Source organism: Syngnathus leptorhynchus, chromosome 2 (genome assembly GCF_054491065.1).
Source record: "Syngnathus leptorhynchus isolate UIUO chromosome 2, UIUO_Slep, whole genome shotgun sequence".
Classification (NCBI taxonomy): domain Eukaryota; kingdom Metazoa; phylum Chordata; class Actinopteri; order Syngnathiformes; family Syngnathidae; genus Syngnathus; species Syngnathus leptorhynchus.
Window position 1 is genome coordinate 5967608 of NC_141196.1, and position 11526 is coordinate 5979133.

The following is an 11526-nucleotide window of genomic DNA, read 5'->3' on the forward strand; positions in this document are numbered from 1 at the left end:
ATTTCTTCTCCAAAATTTGAGTATGACATTTGGAGGGAGGGATGTCTATCATGAGTAGATTCATAAAAATAAATATCTCAATAAGCCTTGTCATTTTGGTTTGACGCAATACCAGTTTGGTTGTTTTCTCAGCAAAATTAAGAAAATCAGCCCCTGAAGTTAGTATTAATTTGAAACATGAAATGTGGGAGGAATATTATGAGTAGAAGAAGAAGTTTCAGAAAGCCACACACACACACACACACACACACACACACACACACACACACACACACACACACACACACACACACACACACACACACACACACACACACACACACACACACACACACACACACACACACACACACACACACACACACACACACACAAAAAACACTGGTAGTCATTTTGGTTAGGCTCATTTTGGCTATTATCCCCAAATGTTGAATTGAAAAAAATCTGACTCAGAAGTCAATTTTCTTTCAGAACATGCCTTTCATGAGTAGTGTGGGCCCCATGGTGGTTTTTGGGACATTTGAATGGACATTCATACTCACCCGCAATGTTAATTATATTTTTAATTTCTTTGTGAATATGTTTCTGAACACGTTTATATGCAAATAGTCCAGTATTGTATCAGTGGCTAGTATTTGGGGATTTCAATCAGGCACCTGGGACAACTACGGTGATCCTTTGTACCCGGAAGTTAGGAGACAGTGAGCGGGAGATTCGCCGGGTCTTGGCCGTAACTGCCGCTGTTGTGCTGCGTGTTTCAGGTGAGTAACGCTGTTGAAATGATGATCAGAACTTTCAATACTTCTGGTAGTCGGAGTTCATTATTGTTTGAGAATACGATAAATCCGGTTATTGTTGTACAATGTATAATTTTGCGTGTAACATGGACAATGTGATGTTTGTAACGGATTCTCTGTACCCGAAAGTAGAAGACTGAGCGGGAATTTCGCCATTTCTGACTGTAACTGCCGCTGTTGTGCCGTGTGTTTCAGTAAATGTGTTATTTTGACAAGAAATTCGCGTCCATGCGTGTGATAGGAGAACATAAGTTCCCAAAAAGTCGTGCCTAAATATCGATAGGAATGGTGCCTTGTTGGTTTAAAGGCTCCATTTTTGGCGTCATGTTGGCCATTTTTTTGAGCATCCCTTAAAAGAGATTATCTCAGATTTCTATCAAATTTGTGCAATTTACACTAAGACAGATGGAATTGAAAATTATTCAATGAATGCATGGATGAGTCCCCACAAATCACCAAGCCTTACGAGATTCAAGCGTCCTCAAACTGGCAGAGATGCCACGGCTCCCATACTGATGCTTTCAGTTCCTTCAAACTGTTTTTCTTACATCGAATCCTCTGGAGAGCCCCAATCATCGCCGCTTGCAGCTTTAATTTCGTTTTGTATTAGCTTCACTGTTTTTTCCCCCCCCCCCAACACACCAGTCTCGTGTTTTGCTGGAATAAGCCTTTGCATCCAGACGCCGTGTAATTCCTCAACTTTCCAGAAGCTTTGTGAAATTACTTGTCCTTAATCTTGCTATAGCATCAAAAAAGTGAAAACACAAGTTCCCCGGGGTGGAGGTTGGGGGGGGTTGATATGTGGGTTAGAGGATGTTCTGCTGTAGTCAGCATTGGCCTGAATTCCAACAATATCCTCCTGAAGGATGAAACACACCAGCTGGTGGAGCAAGACCCCTTCCCCAACCCATCCACCACACACACACCCCACTGCACTACAAACCTCAAGACCCTTCAGTGTATGATAATGCACATCAGAGACAAGTCATCAGGCTCAACCCACCACAAAGTGCACCTGCACTCCATTTTTCAAGCGGACCCAGCGGAGAGCAGTAAGCCTTGTTTGCTCTGCTGCTAATCCTTGCTAGGAAACAGCTTTCACAGGATTAGCATCCACGAGTGTGTGAATGTGTGTTTTGTGTGTCTGGGGGTGCGGTGGGGGGTTGCACGAGTAGATCTGGGGGAGTTAAAGCAGTTGACTTGGGAATCTTCTCTTCTACTTCCTCCCCGGGATGTTTGGATTTGACTTTGACCCTCATTCCTGTGCTCCCAAGGACCCCCTCCTATAACCCCTATTGGCCTCCTTTATAACATCCCCTGGTGGTGTCCATGATTGTGGCTCTCCCCGCTGATGTCAGGCTCAATGTCCTCCTCCATACTAAACGTCCTTCTTCATGCTGTAATCACATTATCGACTGAGAACTGAAGGTTAAAAGCAAACATAAGTCAAAGTATTTGTTCCTGAATTTGAAGTCTCTTCTCGGGTCCAGCTCAATTCTCTTTGTTCTTGCACTTTAATCATGTGATAAGCTTGAGTTAAGTTGAGACTAAAAAGCAACAGAATCAATCTTTGTTTTAAGTGCGGTTGCCAGGGTTTTTGCTCGAGTCTGATGTCAAGTTCTTTAATTTAAGTCCAGGTCTTCTGAAGACTGGGAAATCTAATCCGAAGTGTCACACGTTTGAATGAAAATGAAAATAAGAATGTTGCAAGTAGTTTTGCTTGAGATTGAAGTCTTCTTAAAGTCTGAAGTTTCACGTCACTTGCAAATCAAGTATTTGAATGTAAATGTCATCTCAGCCCCGAATTCAAGTCTCAAATCTTAGTGCTTGAAGTTGGAGCTGTTCTAGTCTAGTCTTCAGTCGATGAGTTTGAGTCCATTCCAGTTTTTTTACATGAGACTGACTATCCTCATGGTACTGACTATCCTCTCTCTTTTTTTTTTTTTTTAAATTCAAGTGGATTTGCAAATTCCAGTGTTTAAATCTGACCTTTGTTTTTGTGTCTGTGGTCTTTGGGCTTGAGACCAAGTCTAGCGTATCACAATTGCGTTCTGAAGCTTGACTGGCTGTTTCCCCTGATGACCCTTCAGTTGACAGGTTTACTAAGATGCTTATTTAAGCTTGTCCAATTCAAAATGACTTTCAGACATATTTTAAAACAATGATTTGAATTTAAGTAATTTCTCAGGTTTCTTCTTTCTTGTCCCAGTTGTTCTTTTCTTGTGTCTGGGGATACATTTCTATAACAACATCATGGTAAAAACGTTTAGTTTCTTGCAAAAATGCCTCAAGACACTCCTATTTGCATACCAAGTGCTCGTTTATCCCAAAGCACATTTTTAATATTCTACCCGACATATATTTGTGTTGAGAATATGAGTTATGGGTGTTAAGCGTTGCTGCTGGCCACAATAAATCGTTTTGTAGGTTGCATTTCCCTCCTCCAAAACGAGACAATTTTTCTGAATTATCAACAAGAATAATGTCCTTTGAAAACACACATTGTTGCCAGTGTCTTTATCCTAGTAAAAATGTATCTTAAAAAAAAAAAAACCCCGTCATTGATTGCCATGAAATTAAACGAGTGGATAAGATTGTCATGACAGAATTCTCCAAAAGCAGCCATAGGAACCTAGTATGTCCAAAACTGAAGAGGAAGTCGGCCATTTTAGTTTGAAGAAGCCATTATGTCCAAATTTGTGTCTAAATTGCTTTGTTGTACTATCAGTATTTCTGGAATGATCTGCCAGGTGACCACGAGGCTGCAGCTCCAAACATCAAACTTAAATATAACTTTTTCTTGCTCGCTTAGTTTTTGCCGTTCACGTCGTCTAATCGCCGTCTTTGATTCGTCTTCTCGTTCCACAAACAGCGGCGGGTCGTCGTGTTAACAACACCCGCCGAGATGAAAGCCTTCGAGCAGAGATCCGAGAAAAACGAAAAAAGGTAATTCCCCTCAGCTTCCAAATTTTGTGTGCTTGTAAATAGCCAAGATAAAAGCAGCCACCGCCTGCTTGTACTTAATATTCCCATTAGACCTCTAACAATGGCGGCTTTTGTACACCCGCGTGTAGCGAGGTGAATACAAACTCCTTTTGCCTCCAGTACTTTGCCGAGAACAGTTCAATCAGAGAATTTTGCTCCACAAGAAGTAAGAAGAAAACATGGCAGGAACTAAAGGGGAGGCACGTTTGGGGAATTGTGGCAGGTGAGCGCTGGAGGAGAATGAATGGCGGCGAGATGGCAGGAGCTGCGGGAGCCTTATTAGAGTCAACAATAAGCATTGGATTCTGCTGACAGTCGCTCAGGTGACTGCGACACTGACACGGGGAGACACTCAAAAAGAAAAACTTCAATGTGCTTTGGGCAAAATCATTTGAAATGATTTGGTGTTTTTTTTGGGGGTTCTTTTAACCGATCAATGGTGATGATTCAGCCCAATTCACACTGCTGGTGAAAATAACCAACCATCAAAATGTCCGTCCGTCCGTCCGTCCGTCCATCCATCCATCCATCCATCCATCCATCCATCCATCCATCCATCCATCCATCCATCCATCCATCCATCCATCCATCCATCCATCCATCCATCCATCCATCCAATTAAATCAGTGTGTCCAAATTCAATCAATTATTGGGCTTGAAAACCAGTAGCTTAATTTATAGTCTCTCAAAGTATTTGGTACATCATAAACATGTCCAGATTGGTCCTAAAATATCTAACCAGAACACAAAGAGAACATGAGATCTCACTGGACCCGAGGGCCCAATGAACATTTGCTCCATCATGACATCATCATTGCTTTTCATCCAGCGTTACTGTGGCAACAACATTTAAGAGCCCGAAAAGCTGTTTGGGAACAGAAGTCCAGACCATTATCAAAACCAGTGCCACCGCCACTTGACCTCCTGTGTCCAAAGTGTGGACCGGAACGTTACCTGAAACATTTCTGTATTGTTAGTGACACTTTTATTTTGGTGCAGGATCAATAAACCTTCCTGCCTCCCTCGAGCAGGATGGATGACAGCCTTGCGTGCCAAATACATTTTTCATTAACAGGATTACTGTCCAGCGGTAGAAACACACTCCAGAATGTGTGTGTGCGTGTGTGTGTGTGTGTGTGTGTGTTCAGGCTGCCAATGGATTTAATCACTTATCATTTCCGCCTCTTTTCTCCCGCTGCGTCGCCAACCAGCCAGAGCCAATCAGACCACTCCAATCCCAGCAACATGTCGGCTTCCAGGACCACTGACAACCTCTGCGGCTCAGCCCGGAAGCCTCTGAAGACAAACCCAGATATTTCTTTTTTTTATAACTAATGGGACAGACAGAGAAGCATTGGATTTGTTCATTTTGTTGATTTTTCCACAGCCCGGGAAGGTAACGGGCCAGAACAAGGACACAATTTAAGGAACATACTGACTAACTTTTATGGAAAAGTTTTCAAGTAGGGGATCTTTTTATTTGAATCACATATTAACTGGTACTGATGGAACTACATAGGATCGGGACCTGTATCCATGTCATAATTCTATCGGAACCACATTGTACTTTGAACCTACGAAGTCTTTGGGCCAAAGACTGCACAGGATTTGGACCTGTAAATAATACAGTTTTAATCTGGCACCAGATTTGTACAGCAAGCACCAGACATGGATTTGTCACCATCTAACATTTGGTCCTGGTGCCACAAACCGATGAACCTGCTACTATCTACAATTTGAACCATGAACCACAAGATATTTGGACCTGAAATCACCTAGGATCTGGACTAAGAACTGCATACCAGAAACTGAATACAATTTGGGGACTAAACTCCCCAATTAATCAACAAAACCGACAAAGCATTGGACTTGTTTACAGCGTGGATTTCTCATAGTCCAGAAACATAACAAGGTCAGAATTTAAGGCTCACATTATTTCTTTCAGGAATGTCGTTTTATTTTAATCACGTGGTTCCTGCTACTAATGGAACCACATTGGACTAAGACCCGCAGCCATTTGATATTTGGACATGGAAAAATCATGGGATTGGAATTAGGAACCACAAAGTAGTTTGGACCAATTTGGATTAACCACATACAATCTGAATCTGGCACCACATATAACAAAGTTGGAACTGCAGAAATTTTGGACCTGACACCACTGGGACCACTGGGACATTTTGAATTTCGAACCATGTTCAATTTTGAGACAGAACCCGATACGTTTTGAACCTGAAACCACACATGCACCCAGAACAATTCCACTTAGAACCACACAAAATTTAGATCTGGAACAACAAATCCTGAAGACCTAGACGTAGACACACTTAACCACACTTAACCACACAGGATTTGGACCAAGAATAACTTTCCATTTGGACCTGAAACAACATTGGATTCAGACTCAGAACCACATTGACTGGAGCACCCTAAAATTGTGACCCAATACCACATGATTTGGCCCCAAAAAATCAAGTGTAGTTTGGACCTGGAACCTTATGTTTGACACAAAAGGAAGCAATTAGCGTTAAGCTAATTTAACAGGAAAATCTTCACTTACTCATCCTTGTGACTAACACAAGCTTTAATTCTTTGTTTCACTAGTACCGGAGCACAAGACATGAACAATTTCACTTAGCCTGACATGCAAATTTACCACAAAATTGCCACATGTGTGTGTGTGTGCCTGTGTGTACTCTGAGCGGACAGTGTGTCGTGTTTAGAGAGTCGATTTAAAAGCGTCTGCCATGTAAAGAAGTCTAATTAGAACATCAAAGGTGGCACTCTAATTAGCTGAGGGAAAGGCCTCACAGGAAAGATAAGAAGAAATTTCCAGGAAGAAAACGAACTGCTTCAGTTAAAAGAACACAAAAGGGGGGGGAAACACACACGCGCACACACGCTTGTCTTTTCCTCCCCTCTAGAGTTGCATCGTCAGCAGAAAACATCCCGCCCCAAGCAGAAATAGAAACTTAACACGTAAAAACTTTTATATGTAGAAAAGCAATCAACATTTTTCATGGCTTTGATTGACAGATCCATTTTTGTTGATTCCTGGTATAAGCGCCAGGAGGATTGCTTCCTTTGAGTCGCCGTGTCATCGGGATGAGCCGTCATTGGATCATGAAAACACACTTTGTTTTCCCATGATGACTTACACTCGCTTTGAATGGTGAATGATTGACGGACGCTTCGCGGTTGCAATTTGCAAAAGGTCCACGGTGAGCTCGAGACGCCTCAGCACGAAGACTTCCAAACAAAGCAGGATATCTAGAATGCCCCGAGCTTATATCAAGAACATTCTTAGGATTTTTTTTCAAGTATCTCTTTATATTCCTCAATGGATCCCGAAGAAGTTCTTAAAGCAAAGTCATTTTCCAAGCCCATTCCCCAAAATGTTCAGAGCAAGCTGTTTTAGGGATTTGATCATTGTAATTCCAAAGCATAATTCCAGCGATGACCATCATCATTGATGCGTGAAGGAAATCCAAGAAATTCGCTTGAAATCCTTTCCCAAGTGAGGTGTCACACATCCCTCCCGCAAATAAGACGTCAACCGCAAAGTGACGCGACATATTTGTTTGGTCCAAACAAATCTCAGCTTGATTCTGGAAAATAAGATGGCTGGACGGCTCATTTCCAGCCATGATGTTTTATTCATGGCCGCTTGGCTAACTGTCGCCTTGAAGCCGTCGCCTTGACGCCGTCTCGGGCGTTGACAAGGACGAAGCCAGAGTCTGAATGCGGGGACGTGTGCGTCCTACCGCCCCGGCTGATAAGGTTGAACGGAAAGGTTTAAGCGATGGCGACAGGTGGAGGCCTCCCCACTTCACTTTGAATCAGCACGTCGGCTCGTTTGTGTTAGCGGCTACGCGCTTGGCATCGCCACGTTGGCGTTTTATTCACTGCCGTCTGTCATTTAGACGCTTTGCTGAGTTCCCAACGGGCTGACGCAAGCGATTTTCTTCTCACCTGTTTTTATTACCTGATCACCCCTTCATAAAGAAAACACCAAACAAACACAAAATGACTTTTATTAGGTTTCTTGTTTTGGGGGATCAGAAGGATTTTTGTCTTATCACCCCTTCATAAAGAAAACACCAAACAAACACAAAAGGGCTTTTATTGGGTTTCTTGTTTTGGGGGATCAGAAGGATTTGCGTCTGTTTTCAAACTGTTCTTGGCTGGTTGTTCCTAAATGTTTTAGTTGTATTTATCGATTTATTTTCGTGTTTAAGTTCAGTTATTTTCGATTGGTTCTTTACTGGTTTACATTTTTCTGACTTTCTTCCGAGTTCATATTTTACTCTTGGCTTCATAATCCAGTCGGTAGATGGGGTCAATCCAAAACTCTTCAAACATCCTTATGCCGCATCATGGGGCACTCCAGCTACATTCTACCAAAAACCAGAGGGTCAAAATCATCACCCATTCTTTGTCTCCTTGCCCGGTGTTCGACGAGACCTCCCGCCATCTTCCCGAGTTGAAAGAAGGGCCACTCCGTAGTGCCGATCTGAAAGCATCCACAATGCGATGGCTTCCTCAGTACCATCTGCTGCGCAGTTTGATTGATTAGCGGTGTTAGCGCTGCTGCTATGGGATGTCATTGCGTAGCAGGCACCAACCTTAAAATACTAGAAGGTTCATTTGAGGATACCACGTCGTTTAACAGGCGATTCACCTTCATGGCTTCCAAACGATTGGGTTTGAACTTTACTCATTTGATCGGTTCCAAATACGTTTTTCTGAATTTGGTTTTTAAACCGTTGTTATTTAACTTGTCGCTTGTGTGTTGAGTGAAACCAAACCATGTTCTATTGTTGATTACTTAAGAACAGATAAAGATAAACACAAACTTTTGATTTCTCATGTCCACTTTTTCATTTCATAGTTTTTGAGGTTATATTTTGTATTTGCAATATTGCGTGAGTCTGGAAGAACCAATCCCAACGCTCTATAACGGCTGGCAATATGAAGACCTCGGATATGAAAACGGCTGACGGTCAATGAGTTAAATGTACCATAGAAATGGATTGGGATTGTATCAGATGATGACCATAATCTTATTAGATGATGTGAACTGCAATGTTTTCAACTCTCAGGCGGTCCGACATGCTGCTCACAAGCTGAGTGGGGAAAAAAGATAGAAAACCTGATGAGCTCCACAAATGAAAAACCATTATCCTTTATTTCTCCGTTGTTTGCTCTTTATTACTCGCACGGCTCAGGAGGGCTCGGGATTAAAGTTTGGGAGAAAACCTTTCGGATTTATGGCAGGGAAAAAAAAAAAAGAAGCAATATGGAGGCCGGGCTCTGTAATCCTATGAGTGGCCGGGGAGCCGGCAGATAAAAGTAAATCTACTTGGAACGTTCCCACATTCCCTCCTCGTATTTGTTTGCCGTGACACCACAACAGAAGTAAAAAAAGGGAAACCAAACAAGTGAGGCACCAGGAGGTAGATTAGGAATGTGGCCATCGCCATAATAGCGGAATGATGGCGGAATCAATTGTTTTCCCGCGGCAGAGTCGGCGCTTATTTTCCTGGCGGGAAGCTCCTCTACCTGATTAGCCGGCACAAGACCTGCTGGGAAGATCACGGGAACGCACCCACACATTTGCACACGCAAAGTTTGTGACATCAGGCAGTCTCGGGAACTTCTGTTTCGTATGTACAGTCAGTCGGCCCTGGCTTTCTTTTACCCGACATATTATTTGCGATATTGCAAGATATTGTTTCTATTATTTTTTTTCTAACTTCCCACAAAATGGTTTTTTTATTTTCATTTACCCAACTCATTTGCCGTCACTGACAACTTGAATCCTTTTTTTTTCTGTTGACATAAATAATACAAAAGAATAACGTCTACATTCAAACACTCTGGTTCAACTTATATTAAGAAGGGATTTGTTTGCAGGTAATACCTGTCAAAAAAGGTCAAAGGAATGGCAATTATGGGACAGATTTCCTGTCAAAATAAAACAAACAAATCCATTTAGTAAAGGGCATGAAGTCAACACGCTTTATTTGCTCTGCTCGGCCACACGTAGTGTAATGACGCCCCCGGGCTTTGACTTTGAAACATTTTATGGGTTTTGGTGTCATCATGACATACATCCAATATCTCTAGGTTGACTTTAGCAGAGAGAAGACAACAAAGCACTGCCACTAACCCGATGAGACAGGGCCAAAAGGAAGAAAAAAAAAAAAAAGCAATGGCCTCATCTGCATATCTCATCACCACCTCAGCGTCTGGCGTCTGGTCGAGAAGAGGCGAGGCTTTTAGCGAGCGGTCGGGTCGAGCGGAGCACCGGTCGTCGCCGACGCGCGGTGTAAATCTGCCGGCCTCCTCGCCAACCGATCAATGGCGATCTGCGAGTGATGAATGAGAGCCCAATTCACTCCATCTTGAGAGGCTTATCAGCCAGCCAGCGATAGGTCGCCACGATAAAGCACGGCTTTCTTAATCGCGTCCTCCGCGTCAAAGTCATGTGACACTTAAGCAGCGGCAGGAGCGGTCACGGTGAGAAGACGTATAATACTGATGTCTGGTCCTTGGTGAAAGGTGTCCTTGTTTCTAGGTTGTATGACATGGTGGGTTCTTGACTATAAAATGACTCTTCGGTGCAATATCAGTCCTAAGGTGTTGTGAATTTTCCAAGGTTCTGGTTCTCTTTGTTGCAAAGGACAGTAAGTTCTTGGGTGCCAAGTATCCAATGTGTGAGGTTAGTTATAAGGTGCCGTCAGGTATGTATGCGGTATTATTTTTAGTCAAGTCAAGAAACGTCAAGAAACCAGCCAGTAATAGGCCATAAACAGTCAAGAACTACATAAAACTCAAGTCAGGACTGTCAAATAGAAACTCAAGTCAACAACCACTAAAAAAAACATGTATCGAGACATTGCGCACTGTTAAATGACCTTCTTAATTTTGTTTTGATTTATTTTTTTGGGTCTGGGGCTACAGATTAATACCCCCCAATCAAGAAAAAAATGGACTTTATCACTGTATCATATACGAAATGCTCGAGTCAAAGGTTGTTTTTTCTGTCACCAGCATGCAGGCTCCACCGTGACTATCTTTAGTGTCTTTAAAATAGTGCTGATATGCGTAGAAAAACGATGTCTGTACTCCCACTTCCTGTCTGCGAGGGCTGCTGACTCCCGCTGGCATTTTCCCGCCGTCACACTGCGCTTTGTTCGCCGTTGACTCACCTCGGGCTGCTCCATCCTCGACAACTCAGCTAAGCTGGCTTCTTTGCCGGCTGGCTGCGTTCGAGTCGACTCCTCCTGTCATCGTGGACGAGGTGGGCGGACATTATTGGGGAACGGTGATGTGCCGCTAACTTGGGCCGTGACATTGATTTGTTCGCCTGTTAAAATGAGCACGCTAAGTAAATCTAGATCTTTTTTCTTTCGTTACGCTTGACGTTGCATTTTTTATCGAGTGTACAATTTGATATCTGCAAGTGTATAAATATGACTGCATATTGCTGAGTTGTCATACTGCTAATTTTGCACACTGGTATTGCTTAAGACTGACTGTATGAAAAGAATAACTTCATTATTTCCTCTTTTGTAGCGAGCTTGTTCAGAGCTAGAATCAACATTAGCATCGGGTCTTTGATCTTTTTTTAAGAACAAAAGCCCAAACTTGAAGCTGGAAGAACTTGCAGGACAAAACTGTTATTTCACAGGAAGTACAACCAGTTCAGGAACCCTTTCAATTACTAAGTATAAAAATC

At 42.7% G+C, this 11526-nt stretch overlaps 1 long non-coding RNA gene across 1 annotated transcript; it reads left to right on the forward strand.

Moving 5' to 3' along the window:
* Positions 1-498: 498 nt before the first annotated feature.
* Positions 499-8641, forward strand: LOC147060445 (uncharacterized). The gene is made up of 3 exons (XR_015065532.1): positions 499-761; positions 3670-3743; positions 4006-8641. It is a non-coding gene; the product is annotated as an uncharacterized LOC147060445 (long non-coding RNA).
* The last annotated feature ends 2885 nt before the right edge of the window (positions 8642-11526 follow it).